Source organism: Aristolochia californica, unplaced genomic scaffold (genome assembly GCF_029961685.1).
Source record: "Aristolochia californica isolate CCGP_79_NKW_82.1479 unplaced genomic scaffold, dmAriCali1.0.hap1 SCAF_15, whole genome shotgun sequence".
NCBI lineage: Eukaryota > Viridiplantae > Streptophyta > Magnoliopsida > Piperales > Aristolochiaceae > Aristolochia > Aristolochia californica.
The window spans coordinates 16,603,075-16,620,798 of record NW_027181826.1 but is presented as its reverse complement, the minus strand read 5'-3'; positions in this window follow the sequence as shown (position 1 = coordinate 16,620,798).

Below are 17,724 nucleotides of genomic sequence, written 5' to 3'. Positions count from 1 at the left end.
AAACAACCCAATTTTTGCCTATCCTACAAAATCAGAGATATTTGGAATTATCTCTCTTAGCATTTGTGTGTTTCAATTTTGGATGTTCAATTTTTTCTCGTAAACAAAACGATCACAACAAAATGAAAATTTTTGAGTTCATGTTTGCAAAAAAATTTGAAAACTATAATAAATGTTAGTGAAGAAAATTATTTCACGCACTAAAAATGAACTCCGAAATTTTCTTATCCATGTTTGGGAAATTTCACTAGTACAACCCCTAATAGCTTGGTGGAATTTTATAAGAAAGAGTTTTCTAATTGATTCTAACATGTTTTAAATGTGTTGGGTATGCATGCCAGAAACATGATGGATATGCAAATGACCTAATTATCCAAAAATTTCAAGGAGTAGAAAAAATTAAATTCTCAAGTTAACGTGTGGTTGGATTTTTACCATAGCCAAACAACCCACTTTTTACCTATCGTTCAAAATCAGAGATACTTTTTCGAATCATATCTCTCAGAATTTCTAAATTTGCATTTTGAATGTTCAATTTTTTTTCAAATCCAAACTTGTCCCACTTTTCTCGTAAACAAAACTATCACAACAAAATGAAAATTTTAGAGTTCATGTATGCAAAAAAATTTGAAAACTATAATAAATGTAAGTGAAGAAAATCATTTCAGTCACTAAAAATGAACTCCAAAGTTTTGTAATCCTTGTTTGGGAAACTCCACTAGTACAACCCCCAATAGCTTGGTGGAATTTTATAAGAAAGAGATTTCTAACAGATCCTAACATGTTTTAAATGTGGTGGGTTTGCATGCCAGAAACATGTTGAAGATGCAAATGACCTAATGATCCAAAAACTTCAAGGAGTAGAAAAAATTAAATTCTCAAGTTAACGTGTGGTTGAATATTTACCATGGCCAAACAACCCACTCTTTTCCTATCCTTCAAAATCAGAGATACTTTTTGAAATTATCTCTCTCAGCATTTGTGCGTTTCCATTTTGGAAGTTCAATTTTTTTTCAAATTCAAACTTCTCCCACTTTTCTCGTAAACAAAACGATCACAACAAAATAAAAATTTTAGAGTTCATGTATGCCCAAAATATTGAAAACTAAAAAAAATGTAAGTGAAGAAAATTATTTCTCGCACTAAAAATGAGTTCCAAAGTTTTGTTATCCATGTTTGGGAAATTCCACTAGTACAACCCCTAATTGCTTAGTGGAATTTTATAGGAGAGAGATTTCTAATTGATTCTAACATGTTTTAAATGTGGTGGGTATGCTTGCCAGAAACATGTCGAACATGCAAATGATCTAATCATCCAAAAATTTCAAGGAGTAGAAAAAATTAAATTCTCAAGTTAACGTGTGGTTGGATATTTACCAGAGCAGAACAACCCACTTTTTTCCAATCCTTCAAAATCAGAGATACATTTTGGAATTATCTCTCTCTCCACTTGTACGTTTCCATTTTGGATGTTCAATTTGTTTTCAAATCCAAACTTGTCCCACTTTTCTCGTAAAGAAAACGATCACAATAGAAAGAAATTTTTAGAATTCATGGATGCAAAAAAATTTGAAAACTAAAATAAATGTAAGTGAAGAAAATTATTTCACTCACTAAAAAATAACTCCAAAGGTTTGTTATCCATGTTTGGGAAATTCCACTAGTAAAACTCCTAATAGCTTGGTGGAATTTTATAAGAAAAAGATTTCTAATTGATCCTAACATGTTTTAAAAGTGATCCTAACATGTTTTAAAAGTGGTGGGTTTGCATGCCAGAAACATCTTGAAGATGCAAATCACCTAAAGATCCAAAAATTTCAAGGTGTTGGGAAAATTAAATTCTCTCGTTAACGTGTGATATTTACCAGAGCTAAACAACCCACTTTTTGCCTATCCTTCCAAATCAGATATACTTTTTCTGAATTATCTCTCTCAACATTTGTGCATTTCCATTTTGGATGTTCAATTTTATTTAAAATCCAACTTGTCCCACTTTTCTCGTAAATAAAACGTTCACAACAAAATGAAAATTTTAGAGTTCATGAATGCATAAAAATTTGAAAATTATAATAAATGTAAGTGAAGAAAATTATTTCAGTCACTAAAAATGAACTCCAAAGTTTTGTTATCCATGTTTGGCAAATTCCACTAGTACAACCCCTAATAGCTTGGTGGAATTTTATAAGAAAGAGATTTTTAATAGATCCTAACATGTTTTAAATGTGGTGGGTTTGCATGCCAGAAACATGTTGAAGATGCAAATGACCTAATGATCCAAAAATTTCAAGGAGTAGAAAAAATTAAATTCTCAAGTTAAGATGTGGTTGGATATTTACCGTGGCCAAACAACCCACTTTTTGCCTATCCTTCAAAATCAGAGATACTTTTTGGAATTATCTCTATAGCATTTGTGCGATTCCATTTTGGAAGTTCAATTATGTTTCAAATCCAAACTTGTCCCATTTTTCTCTTAAACAAAACGATCACAACTAAATGAAAATATTAGAGTTCATCTATGCAAAAAGATTTGAAAACTAAATAAATGTAAGTGACGAAAATTAATTCACGCACTAAAAATGAACTCCAAAGTTTTGTTATCCATGTTTGTGAAATTTCACTAGTACAACCCCTAATAGCTTGGAGGAATTTTATAAGAAAGAGATTTCTAGTAGATCCTAACATGTTTTAAATGTGGTGGGTATGCATGCCGAAAACATTTTGAAGATGCAAATGACCTAATGATCCAAAAATTTCAAGGAGTAGAAAAAATTAAATTCTCCAGTTAACTTGTGGTTGGATATTTACCATGGCCAAACAACCCACTTTTTGCCTATCCTTCAAAATTAGAGATACTTTTTGGAATTATCTCTATCAGCATTTGTGCGTTTCCATTTTGGAAGTTCAATTATGTTTCAAATCCAAACTTGTCCCATTTTTCTCTTAAACAAAACGATCACAACTAAATGAAAATATTGGAGTTCATCTATGCAAAAAGATTTGAAAACTAAATAAATGTGAGTGACGAAAATTAATTCACGCTCTAAAAATGAACTCCAAAGTTTTGTTATCCATGTTTGTGAAATTTCACTAGTACAACCCCTAATAGCTTGGTGGAATTTTATAAGAAAGAGATTTCTAGTAGATCCTAACATGTTTTAAATGTGGTGGGTATGCATGCCGGAAACATTTTGAAGATGCAAATGACCTAATGATCCAAAAATTTCAAGGAGTAGAAAAAATTAAATTCTCCAGTTAACTTCTGGTTGGATATTTACCATGGCCAAACAAGCAATTTTTGCCTATCCTTTAAAATCAAAGATACTTTTTGGAATTATCTCTTTCAGCATTTGTACATTTCCATTTTGGATGTTCAATTGTTTTTCAAATCCAAACTTGTCCCACTGTTCTCATAAAGAAAATGATCTCAACAAAATGGAAATTTTAGAGTTCATGTATGGAAAAAAAATTGAAAACTATAACAAATGTAAGAGAAGAATATTATTTGACGCACTAAAAATGAACTCCAAAGTTTTGTTATCCATGTTTCGGAAATTCTACTACTACAACCCCTAATAGCTTGGTGGAATTTTATAAGAAAGAGATTTCTATTTGATTCTAACAAGTTTTATAAGTGGTGGGTATGCATGCAAGAAACATGTTGAGGATGCAAATAATCTAATGATCCAAAAATTTCAAGGAGTAAAAAAAATTAAATTCTAAAGTTAACGTGTAGTTGGATATTTACCAGAGCCAAACAACCCACTTTTTACCTATCGTTCAAAATCAGAGATACTTTTTCGAATTATATATCTCAGAATTTGTACATTTCCATTTTGAATGTTCAATTTTTTTTCAAATCCAAACTTGTCCCACTTTTCTCGTAAACAAAACGATCACAACAAAATGAAAATTTAAGAGTTCACGTATGAAAAAAAATTTGAAAACTATAATAAAAGTAAGTGAAGAAAATTATTTCACTCACTAAAAATGAACTTCAAAGTTTTCTTATCCTTGTTTGGGAAATTCCACTAGTACAACACCCAATAGCTTGGTGGAATTTTATAAGAAAGAGATTTCTATTAGATCCTAACATGTTTTAAATGTGGTGGGTTTGCATTCCAGAAACATGTTGAAGATGCAAATGACCTAATGATCCAAAAATTTCAAGGGGTAGAAAAAATTAAATTCTCAAGTTAATGTGTGGTTGAATATTTACCATGGCCAAACAACCCACTTTTTGCCTATCCTTCAAAATCTGAGATACTTTTTGAAATTATCTCTCTCAGCATTTGTGGGTTTCCATTTTGGATGTTCAATTTTTTTCAAATCCAAACTTGTCCCACTTTTCTCGTAAACAAAACGATCACAACAAACTGAAAATTTTAGAGTTCATGTGTGTAAAAAAATTTAAAACTATAATAAATGTAAGTGAAGAAAATTAATTCACACACTAAGAATGAACCCAAAGTTTTGTTATCCATGTTTGAAAAATTCCACTACTACATCCCCTCATAGGTTGTTGGAATTTTATAAGAAAGAGATTTCTAGTAGATCCTAACTTGTTTTAAAAGTGGTGGGTATGCATGCCAGAAACATGTTGAAGATTCAAATGACCTAATGATCCAAAAATTTCAAGAAGTAGAAAAAATTAAATTCTCAAGTTAATGTGTGGTGGGATATTTACTATGGCCAAACAACCAAATTTTAGCCTATCCTTCAAAATCAGAGATACTTTTTGGAATTATCTCTTTCAGCATTTGTACGTTTGCATTTTTGATGTTCAATTGTTTTTCAAATCCAAACTTGTCCCACTATTCTCATAAAGAAAATGATCACAACAAAATGATAATTTTAGAGTTCATCTATGCCAAAAAATTTAAAACTATAATAATTGTAAGTGAAGAAAATTATTTCACGCACTAAAAATGAACTCAAAAGTTTTGTTATCCCTGTTTGGGAAATTCCACTTGTACAACCCCTAATAGCTTGGTGGAATTTTAAAAGAAAGAGATTTCTAATTGATTCTAACATGTTTTAAAAGTGGTGGGTATGCATGCCAGAAACATGTTGAAGATGCAAATGATCTAATGATCCAAAAATTTCAAGAAGTAGAAAAAATTAAATTCTCAATTTAACGTGTGGTTGGATATTTGCCATGGCAAAACGACCCACTTTTTGCCTATCCTTCAAAATCAGAGATACTTTTTGGAATTATCTCTCTATGCATTTGTGGGTTTCCATTTTGGATGTTCAATTTTTTTCAAATTCAAACTTGTCCCACTTTTCTCGTAAACAAAACGATCACAACAAAATTAAAATTTTAGAGTTCATCTATGCAAAAAAATTTAGAAACTAAATAAATGTACGTGACAAAAATTAATTCACGCACTAAAAATGAACAAAGTTTTGTTATCCAAGTTTGAGAAATACCACTAGTATATCACCTAATAGCTTGGTGGAATTTTATAAGAAAGAGATTTCTAGTAGATCCTAACATGTTTTTAATGTGGTGGGTATGCATGCCAGAAACATGTTGAAGATGCAAATGACCTAATGATCCAAAAATTACAAGAAGTAGAAAAAATTAAATTCTCAAGTTAACGTGTGGTTGGATATTTACTATGGCCAAACAACCCAATTTTTGCCTATCTTTCAAAATCTGAGATACTTTTTGGAATTATATCTTGCAGCATTTGTACGTTTCCATTTTTGATGTTCAATTGTTTTTCAAATCCAAACTTGTCCCACTGTTCTCATAAAGAAAATGATCACAACAAAATGAAAATTTTAGAGTTCATATATGGAAAAAAAATTGCAAATTATAATAAATGTAAGTGCAGAAAATTATTTTACGTACTAAAAATTAACTCAAAAGTTTTGTTATCATTGTTTGGGAAATTCCACTAGTACAACCCCTAATAACTTGGTGGAATTTTCAAAGAAAGAGATTTCTAATTGATTCTAACATGTTTTAAAAGTGGTGGGTATGCATGCGAGAAACTGTTGAAGATGCAAATGAACTAATGATACAAAACTTTCAAGGAGTAGAAAAAATTAAATTCTCAAGTTAACGTGTGGTTGAATATTTACCTGAGCCAAACAACCAACTTTTTGCCTATCCTTCAAAGTCAGAGATACTTTTTGGAATTATCTCTCTCAACATTTGTACGTTTCCATTTTGGATGTTCAATTTTTTTTCAAATCCAAACTTGACCCACTTTTCTTGTAAACAAAACGATCAGAACAAAATTAAAATTTTAGAGTTCATGTATGCAAAAAAATTTGAAAACTACAATAAATGTAAGTGAGGAAAATTATTTCACTCAATAAAAATGAACTCCAAAGTTTTGTTATCCATGTTTGAGAAATTCCACTAGTACAACCCATAATAGCTTGGTGGAATTTTATAAGAAAGAGATTTCTAATTGATCCTAACATGTTTTAAATGTGGTGGGTATGCATGCCAATAACATGTTGAAGATGCAAATGACCTAATGATCCAAAAATTTCAAGGGGTAGAAAAAATTAAATTCTCAAGTTAACGTGTGGTTGGATATTTACCAGAGCCAAACAACCCACTTTTTGCCTAACCTTCAAAATCAGAGAGACTTTTTGGAATTATTTCTCTCATTATTTGTGAATTTCCATTTTGGATGTTCAATTTTTTTTTCAAATCCAAACTTGTCCCACTTTTCTCGTAAACAAAACAATCACAACAAAATGAAAATTTTAGAGTTCATGTATGCAAAAAAATTGAAAACTATAGTAAATGTAAGTGAAAAAAATTATTTCACGCACTAAAAATGAACTCCAAAGTTTTAATATCCTTGTTTGTGAAATTCCACTAGTAGAACCCCTAATATCTTTGTGGAATTTTGTTACGGTCTTGGGTCTTGGATCGAGTAACATGGCGTGGAGTTGTGAATCCAGCACTGGTATTGAGTTGCTGGATTCGGTAAGGAGGATTAAAGGTCCCTTCTTTGGGTACTCTTCCACCAGTGATCAGTCTCCCTTTTTATGATCTCATTCTAGTGCTAAAGTTATAGCTAGAATGGAAGTAATTCGGGTGGAGAAAGAATGGAGAAATACCTATTTTGCTCACGTTATTCAGGGTTTCAACCTGATTTGATGCAGCTCATTCTAGGACTTGAAGACCTAGCTTGATGGGGCAGCCTTGGCTCACCTTGATGGCTGTCCTTGCTCTATTTTCGTGATGAATTCCCAGCAAGAAGAGTTGCTCTAACTCTTCACGTGAAAGAACCAGAATTACTCCTCTTTTGCTGCTCGTCAAGAGGGGGATTGAACCCAACTTCTTGTTGACGCTGGTGATGAGAGAAGATCCTCTCTTTGTGCTCGGAAAAGGGGCAGGAAGTTCCTTTTCTTAGTATGGATGATGAGGGATGAATTTGGGTGAAGATGGATGGCAATGGAGGGTGAAGGATAGGTTGGATTTTTTGTGTAAACCCTAAACTCGAGATCAAGAGGTGATCTCAACCTGTTTAGACTAGGTTATTCTAAAATCTCAAAGCTTACCTATTTCATTCATACCTTTCCCTTAAATAGGTCACGTCAAGGAGTTTTAGGGTTAGGGTTACAATAATTCCCCATAATGCCCTTACATATAAAGTAATTAGAAATTACTTATACTTAAAACAATATAAGAAATAACTCCTACTTAAAAACAATATAAGCAATAAATCCTACTCAAAGAAATATAAGAATTAAATCCTATTGAGTGAGTTGTTGTTGTCTTCTTCGTTGTGTGACTCGGTGTGCTATTGAGTCCACAACATCTACCTCCCCATGGAGAAAGAGCTTGTCCTCAAGCTCAAAAGCTGGGTAGACTTGTTTGAAGATGTCCACATGTTCCTATGTTGCAGCGTCGGGGTCAGTGTCCGCCCCCTGGACGAGAATCTCCCAATGGTCATTGGTCAGATGTGTGCGTAACACCGCAGCTGTGTTAAGAATAACCTCGCCATGATCAGCAGGTGGTAAGAATGGAGTGGATGTAGGCTGTGCTCCGGAATGCCGCTTCAAAAGAGAGACATGAAACACATCGTGAATTCTGGCTGTGTGCGGTAATTTGAGTTGATAGGCGACTGGTCCCACACGTCGAAGAATGGGAAATGGCCCAAAAAATCTGGGTGAGAACTTATGATGTGGAGGTCCCGCAAGAGACTGTTGATGATAGGGCTGGAGCTGTAGCCACACATACTTCCCAACCTCATAAGATACCTCACAGTGGCCTCGATCGTATACATCCTTCATCTGAGCTTGGACACGTCGTAGCGGTTCTGTGATATTCTGTAGCAGTAAATCCCTGTCTATTTGTGTCTGATCAATCGTGTCCACGCAGGTGGACCCTGGGTTCTACGAGAGGAGGCGAGGTGGATCCCGACCATATATAACCCGAAAAGGAGTGGCTTGCAATGCAAAGTGGAACGAAGTGTTGTAACAGTATTCGGCCCACAGAAGCCATTGAACCCATTGCCGCGGACGATCCCCCACCAAGCACTGTAGATACATCTCGATGGTGCGGTTCACTACCTCAGTCTACCCGTCTGCCTGTGGATGATAGGTGGAGGAGAACTTCAATTTCGTCCCACTCAAGCGAAACAGTTCCCGCCAAAATGTGCTCGTTGCATCTCTGTCACTCACAATGGATTCTGGAATGCCATGTAAGCGGACTATCTGCTCCAGGAAAGTCTAAGCAACCCATGTTGCTGTATACAGAGGAGCCATTGGTATAAAATGCCCGTACTTGGAGAATCTATCAACCACTACGAAAAGTACAGATTTGCTAGCTGACAGGGGTAGGCCTTCCACAAAATCCATTGAAATGTTGGCCCAAACCTGCATAGAAAGCGCCAGAGGCTGGAGAAGACCGGCTGGACTCAAGTGCTCGGCTTTGTTGCGCTGACATACCTGACAGTCACCCACATAAGTTGCAATAGAGGGCTTCATGGCTTGCTAGTAAAAATCAGCTCGAATTCTTTGCAAGGTCTTCTGGATCCCCTCGTGTGTACTGTCATGGTAGGCCGAGAGAATAGCTGGAATCAACTCGAACTCAGGTGGAAGGAAAATCCGCTGCTTGTAATAAATAAGTGAATCCTGCATGGACCACTTCACATTCATTGTCCCTTCTGAGATCTGCTGAAGCAGTTCCTGCAGTGCAGGGTTAGTGGCATGTGCTTCTCACACCAAGTCCATAATGAGAAATATCGGCTGGCTAATAGAATAGACCGACTGCTGATCTTCAAAACACCGTGATAAGGCATCTGCCGCCTTATTTAATCTCCCCGCACGATACTCCACCGAGAAGTCAAACCCAACAACTTACTGATCCAGTGCTGCTGTGGCGATGTCGTCAAATGCTGTTCTAGTAGGAATTTAAGGGTGTAGTGATCCGTGCGTATGAGAAAAGCCAGGCCCCAGAGATAAGGCCTCCAATGTTGGAGCGCTTTAGCCAACCCAATCAATTCGCGCTCATAGGCTGCCAGCTTGTGATGGCGGACTGCCAACTGTCTGTTAAAATACGCAGTAGGATGGCCCAGCTACTGTAAAACGGCCCCCACGCCCACGCCCGAAGCTTCGCACTCTACCACGAACAATTCGTCGAAGTTGGGAAGTTGTAATACTGGCGCAGATGCGAGGGCAGCTTTGAGTGCCACAAACGATGTGGTGGCCCCCTCATTCCAAATAAAGGAATTTTTCTTGAGTAAACTCGTCAATGGTGTTGCCACTAGGCCATTGTTCTAAATAAATTTGTGGTAGTAGCCCGCAAGACCAAGAAAACCCCGTAATGCAGAACACGACTGTGGTTGCGGCCACTCGTGAATAGCTCGGATCTTCTCGGGATCCACCGTAACCCCCTCATGTGAGATAATGTGTCCTAGATACCCCACATGTGAAGCAGCAAAAGAACACTTGGAATGTTTCAAATAGAGTTGATGTGCTCTTAAAAAGTCGAAAACAATCCTCAAGTGTGCCAAGTGCTCCTCAACCGACTTGCTATATATCAAAATATCATCGAAAAATACAAGAACAAGTTTTCAAAGATAGGGGCTAAATACCTCGTTCATCAAAACTTGAAAAGTGGAGGGTGCATTGGATAACCCGAACGACATGACAACGAACTCAAAGTGGCCATTGTGCGTGCGGAACGCCGTCTTCTCGATATCAGAGGGGTGCATCCGGACCTGATGGTATCCCGAATGGAGGTCGAGTTTAGTGAATAACCACGACCCATGTAACTCATCCAAAAGCTCATCCACTACTGGAATCGAGAACTTGTCTTTTACTGTCTGCACGTTGAACTCCCAATAATCCACGTAGAACCTCCATGTCCCATCATGTTTCTCACAAGTAAGACGGGTGAAGAGAATGGGGAGCGGCTGGGACGAATAAGACCCTGTTTCAACATCTCATGGCACTGATGCTCTATCTCGTCCTTCTGAAGGTGTGGGTAACGGTATGGTCGCACGACCACTACCTCAGAACCTGGTTTCAGATAGATCCTGTGGTCACAGTGCCTCATGGGAGGCAACCCCGAAGGCTCCTGGAAGAGGTCAGAGAACTCCTCAACCAGACCATCACTAGTACTGTCAGGTTGATCCTGTGTCTATAAAGTGTGTATGCGGTGGGCCCTGTCCACCTGACAGCCCTATAAGAGCACCCGACTTCCGGCCAAATCAAAGCTCATGGTTAAAGCCGAAAAGTCCCACAGAATGGGCCCCAACGTTTGTAACCATTTAATGCCTAAAACCATATCAAATCCCGCCAGGGGAATAACAAAAAATTCAGCATTAAAAGAAGTAAATCCAATGGAAAAAGTTACTGCCTTACTAATCCCATAGCTAGGGACCTTCTCGCCATTGGCCACTGAGACGGCGGTTGTCGGATGAGTGTGTATCCGGAGCTGGAGATGCTGTGCGGCTGTCAAACTCAGAAAATTGTGTGTACTTCCCGAGTCGACTAGTCCCACCAGCTCGCGGTCGATGACATGAGCTCGGACTTGCATTGTAGTAGGCGATTTCTGCCCAGTAATAGCATGCAAGGATATCTCTGGTGGTTCCTCCTCGATAATATCCTCCGGTTCCTCTGGATCCTCTGAATCCTCCACCTCAAGCCAAAACAATCGTTTACATTGGTGTTCGACCCGATACTGCTCCTCGCAGTTATAACAGAGATTTTTGGACCGCCTTTCTGCCATCTCCGCACTCGTCAATTTTTTTATAAAGCTCGGTAGGGAATTACCAGGGCGGGGATCGGCTACCCGAGTCGTAGTCGGAGTGTGTCTGGATGGTGCTATTGTAGATGCTCCCTGAGATGAATTATAGTGGCACCCTTGCCACGTGGAGGAAGTGTTCCTCTCACTTGACCAACCCGGCTTACGTTGCTGTAGTTGTTGTCGTTGTTCCATTGCTCGGACCATATTCATGGCATGAGCTAGATCCATGGGCATAAGAAGTTCTACCTCTAGCCGTAAATACTCATTGAGACCTGCTGTGAAAAAGGAGACCTGCTGGTCAACCAATACCCTCTCCCCAGCACGAGCCAACTTTTCTTGGAATAGTTTTTTATATTGTTCCACCGAACCCGTTTTTTTCAATCGGACTAACTCTCCAAGGGGGTTGTTGTTGGCGGGAGGCCCAAATCTAACTGTGCATAGATTTTTAAATTCTCCCCAATTCATTCCCGGTCTCTCTTTCTCTACTTGAGTCACCCATAACATGGCTTCATCTGTCATATGGAAAGAGGCTAGTTTCACCTTATCCCATTCAGTAGTCCCTTGGATCAAAAAAAAATTTCACATCTATGCAACCAAATTACGGGATCCACAAAACCATTGAAAGAGGGAAACTCTAACTTGGTGTACCTTGGGATTGTGCCTCCATGCTGAGGTGCTTGGACAGTAGTGCACCCAGGCCACTGCTCCCCTCTTCTGTGATATGGTTGAGCAACCTCTCTCACCTCTGGACTCCGATGTCTCTCAGTCCTCAACTCCTGTCGCATGCTAATGATTCCGCTCATCTCTTCTTCCAAACCACAAACCTTTCCCAACACTGGTTGTGCTGTTTCAAGGCTATCTTCTATCTTTTGTATCCGGATTTGGATTTCTTCATTGCTGATATTATTCCCCATGTTACCCTGCTCTAATACCAAGTTGTTATGGTCCCGGGTCATGGATCGAGAAACACGGTGTGGGAGTTGTGAATCCAGCACTGGTACTGAGTTGCTGGATTAGGTAAGGAGGGTTAAAGGTCCTTTCTTTGGGTACTCTTCCACCAGTGATCAGATCCTTTTTATGATCTCATTCTAGTGCTAAAGTTATAGATAGAATGGAAGTAATTCAGGTGGAGAAAGAATGGAGAAATACCTGTTTTGCTCACGTTAATCAGGGTTTCAACCCTAATTTGATGCATCTCGTTCTAAGACTTGAAAACCTAGCTTGATGGGGCAGCCTTGGCTCACGTTGATGGCTGTCCTTGCTCTATTTTCGTGATGAATTCCCAGCAAGAAGAGTTGCTCTAACCCTTCACGTGAAAGAACCATAATTACTTCTCTGTTACTGCTCGTCAAGAGGGGGATTGAACCCAACTTCTTGTTGACGCTGGTGATGAGAGAAGATCCTCTCTTTGGGCTCGGAAAAGGGGCATGAAGCTCCTTTTCTTAGTATGGATGATGAGGGATGAATTTGGGTGAAGATGGATGGCAATGGAGGGTGAAGGATAGGTTGGATTTTTGGAGTAAACCCTAAACTCGAGATCAAGAGGTGATCTCAACCTGTTTAGACTAGGTTATTCTAAAATCTCAAAGCTGACCTATTTCATTCATACTTTTCCCTTAAATAGGTCACATCAAGGAGTTTTAGGGTTAGGGTTACAATAATTCCCCATAATGCCCTTACATATAAAGTAATTAGAAATAACTCCTACTTAAAACAATATAAGAAATAACTCCTACTTAACACATATAAGAAATAAATCCTACTCAAAGAAATATAAGAATTAAATCCATTTGAGTGAGTTGTTGTTGTCTTCTTCGTTGTGTGACTCGGTGTGCTATTGAGTCCACAACAAATTTTATAAGAAGGAGATTTTTAATTGATTCTCACATGTTTTAAATGTGGTGGGTATGCATGCCAGAAACATGTTGAAGATGCAAATGACCTAATGATCCAAAAATTTCAAAGAGTAGAAAAAATTAAATTCTAAAGTTAACGTGTGGTTCGATATTTACCAGAGCCCAACAACCCACTTTTTGCCTATCCTTCAAAATCAGAGATACTTTTTTGAATTATCTCTCTCAGCATTTGTGAACTTCCATTTTGGATGTTCAATTTTTTTTTCAAATCCAAATTTGTCCCACTTTTCTCGTAAACAAAACGATCACAAAAAAATGAAAATTTTAGATTTCAAGTAGGGAAAAAAATTTGAAAACTATAATCAATGTAAGTGAAAAAAATTATTTCACGCACTAAAAATCAACTCCAAAGTTTTGTTATCCATGTTTGTGAAATTCTACTAGTACAACCCCTTATAGCTCTGTGGAATTTTATAAGAAAGAGATTTCTAATTAGTCCTAACTTATTTTAAATGAGGTGGGTATGCATGCCAGAAACATGTTGAAGATGCAAAGGACCTAATGATCCAAAAATTTCAAGGAGTAGAAAAAATTAAATGCTCAAGTTAACGTGTGGTTGGATATTTACCAGAGCCAAACTACCCACTTTTTGCCTATCCTTCAAAATCAGAGATACTTTTTGGAATTATCTCTCTCAGCATTTGTGAATTTCCATTTTGGATGTTCAATTTTTTTTCAAATCGAAAACTTGTCCCACTTTTCTCGTAAACAAAATGATCACAACATAATGAAAATTTTAGAGATCATGTATGCAAAAAAATTTGAAAAATATAATAAATGTAAGTGAAAAAAATTATTTCACACACTAAAAATGAACTCCAATGTCTTTTATCCATATTTGTGAAATTCCACTAGTACAACCCCTAATAACTTGGTGGAATTTTATAAGAAAGAGATTTCTAATAGATTCTAACATGTTTTAAATGTAGTGGGTGTGCATGCCAGAAACATGTTGAAGATGCAAATGACCTAATGATCCAAAAATTTCAAGAAGAAGAAAAAATTAAATTCTCAAGTTAACGTGTGGTAGGATATTTACCATGGCCAAACAACCCAATTTTTTCCTATCCTTCAAAATCAGATATACTTTTAAGAATTTTCTTTCTCTGCAATTGTGCGTTTCAATCTTGGAAGTTCAATTTTTTTTCAAATCCAAACCTCTCCCACTTTTTTCGTTAACAAAACGATCACAACAAAATGAAAATTTTAGAGTTCATGTATGCAAAAAAAATTGAAAACTATAATAAATGTTAGTGAAAAAAATTATTTCACGCACTAAAAATGACCTCCAAAGTTTTGTTATCCATGTTTGGGAAATTCCACTAGTACAACCCCTAATAGCTTGGTGGAATTTTATGAGAAAGAGATTTCTAATAGATCCTAACACGTTTTAAATGTGGTGGTTATGCATGCCAGTAACATGTTGAAGATGCAAATGACCTAATGATCGAAAAATTTAGAGGAGTAGAAAAAATTAAATTCTCAAGTTAACGAATGGTTGGATATTTACCAGAGCCAAAACCCACTTTTTGCCTATCATTCAAAATCAGAGATACTTTTTGGAATTATCTCTCTCTGCATTTGTGAACTTCCATTTGGGATGTTCAATTTTTTTTTCAAATCCAAACTTGTCCCACTTTTCTCGTAAACAAAACGATCACAACAAAATGAAAATTTTAGAGTTCAAGTATGCAAAAAAAATTGAAAAGTATAATAAATGTACGTAAAAAAAAAAATTCACGCACTAAAAATGAACTCCAAAGTTTTGTTATCCATGTTCGGGAAATTCCACTAGTACAACCCCTTATAGCTTGGTGGAATTTTATAAGAAAGAGATTTCTAATTCATCCTAACTTGTTTTAAATGTGGTGGGTATGCATGCCAGAAACATGTTAAAGATGCAAATGACCTAATGATCTAAAAATTTCGAGTAGAAAAACTTAAATTCTAAAGTTAACGTGTGGTTGGATATTTGCTAGAGCCAAACAATATACTTTTTGCCTGTCCTTCAAAATCAGAGATACTTTTTGGAATTATCTCTCTCAGCATTTGTGAATTTCCATTTTGGATGTTCAATTTTTTTTCAAATCCAAACTTGTCGCACTTTCCTTGTAAACAAAATGATCACAACAAAATGAAAATTTTAGAGTTCATGTATGCAAAAAAATTTGAAAACAATAATAAATGTTAGCGAAGAAAATTATTTCACTCACTAAAAATGAACTCCAAAGTTTTGTTATCCATGTTTGGGAAATTCCACTAGTACAACTCCTAATAGCTTGGTGGAATTTTATAAGAAATAGATTTCTAATTTATCCAAACATGTTTTAAATGTGGGGGGTATGCATGCTAGAAACATGTGGACGATGCAAATGACCTAATGATCCAAAAATTTCAAGGAGTAGCAAAAATTAAATTCTCAAGTTAACGTGTGGTTGGATATTTACTAGAGCCAAACAACCCATTTTTTGCCTATCCTTCAAAATAAGACATACTTTTTGGAATTATCTCTCTCAGTATTTGTGAATTTCCATTTTGAATGTTCAATTTTTTTTTCAAATCCAAACACATCCCACTTTTCTCATAAACAAAACGATCACAACAAAATGAAAATTTTAGAGTTCATGTATGCAAAAAATTTTGAAAACTATAATAAATGTAAGTGTAAAAAATTATTTCACGCACTACAAATGAACTCCAAAGTTATGTTATCCATGTTTGGGAAATTCCATTAGTACAACCCCAAATAACTTGGTGGAATTTTATAAGAAAGAGATTTCTAATTCATCATAACATGTTTTAAATGTGGTGGGTATGCATGCCAGAAACATGTTGAAGATACAAATGACCTAATGATCAAAAAATTTCAAGGAGTACAAAAAATTAAATTCTCAAGTTAAAGTGTGGTTGGATATTTTTACATGAGCCAAACAACCCACTTTTTGCCTATCGTTCAAAATTAGAGATTCTTTTTGGAATTATCTCTCTCAGCATTTGTGCATTTCCATTTTGGATGTTCAATTTTTTTTTCAAAACCAAACTTGTCCCACTTTTCTCGTAAACAAAACGATCACAACAAAATGAAAATTTTAGAGTTCATGTATGCAAAAAAATTTGAAAACTATAATAAATGAAAGTGAAGAAAATTATTTCACACACTAAAATGAACTCCAAAGTTTTGTTATCCATGTTTGGGAAATTCCACTAGTACAACCCCTTATAGCTTGGTGGAATTTTATAAGAAACAGATTTCTAATTGATCCTAACTTGTTTTAAATGTGGTGGGTATGCATGCCAGAAACATCTTGAAGATGCAAATGACTTAATGATCCAAAAATTTTGAGTAGAAAAAATTAAATTCTAAAGTTAACGTGTGGTTGGATATTTACCAGAGCCAAACAACCCACTTTTTGCCTATCTTTCAAAATCAGAGATACTTTTTGGAATTATCTCTCTCTGCATTTGTGAACTTCCATTTTGGATGTTCAATTTTTTTTTCAAATCCAAACTTGTCCTACTTTTCTCATAAACAAAACAATCACAACAAAATGAAAATTTTAGAGTTCATGCATGGGAAAAAATTTGAAAACTATAATAAATGTAAGTGAAAAAAAATATTTCACTCACTAAAAATGAACTCCAAAGTTTTGTTATCCATGTTTGGGAAATTCCACTAGTACATCCCCTAATAGCTTGGTGGAATTTAATAAGAAAGATATTTCCAATTGATCCTAACATGTTCTAAATGTGATGGGTGTTCATGCCAGAAACATGTTGAAGATGCAAATGACCTAATGATCCAAATATTTGGAGTAGAAAAAGTTAAATTCTCAAGTTAGCATGTGGTAGGATATTTACCATGGCCAAACAACCAACTATCCTTCAAAATCAGAGATACTTTTTAGAATTATCTCTCTCAGCATTTGGGGATTTCCATTTTCGATGTTCAATTTTGTTTTCAAATCCAAACTTGTCCCACTTTTCTCGTAAACAAAACGATCACTACAAACTGAAAATTTTAGACTTCATGTATACAAAACAATTGAAAACTATAACAAATGTAAGTGAAGAAAAATTATTTCACGCACTAAAAATGAAGTCCAAAGTTTTGTTATCCATGTTTGGGAAATTCCACTAGTACAACCCCTAATAGTTTGGTGGAATTTTATAAGAAAGAGATTTCTAATTTATCCTAACATGTTTTAAATGTGGTGGGTATCCATGCTAGAAACATGTGGACAATGCAAATGACCTAATGATCCAAAAATTTCAAGGAGTAGAAAAAATTAAATTCTCAAGTTAACGTGTGGTTGGATATTTACTAGATGCAAACAACCCATTTTTTGCCTATCCTTCAAAATAAGAGATACTTTTTGGAATTATCTCTCTCAGTATTTGTGAATTTCCATTTTGAATGTTTAATTTTTTTTTCAAATCCAAACTTGTCCCACGTTTCTCGTAAACAAAACGATCACAACAAAAAGAAAATTTTAGAGTTCATGTATCCAAAAAAATTTGAAAACAATAATAAATGTAAGTGTAAAAAATTATTTCACGCACCACAAATGAACTCCAAAG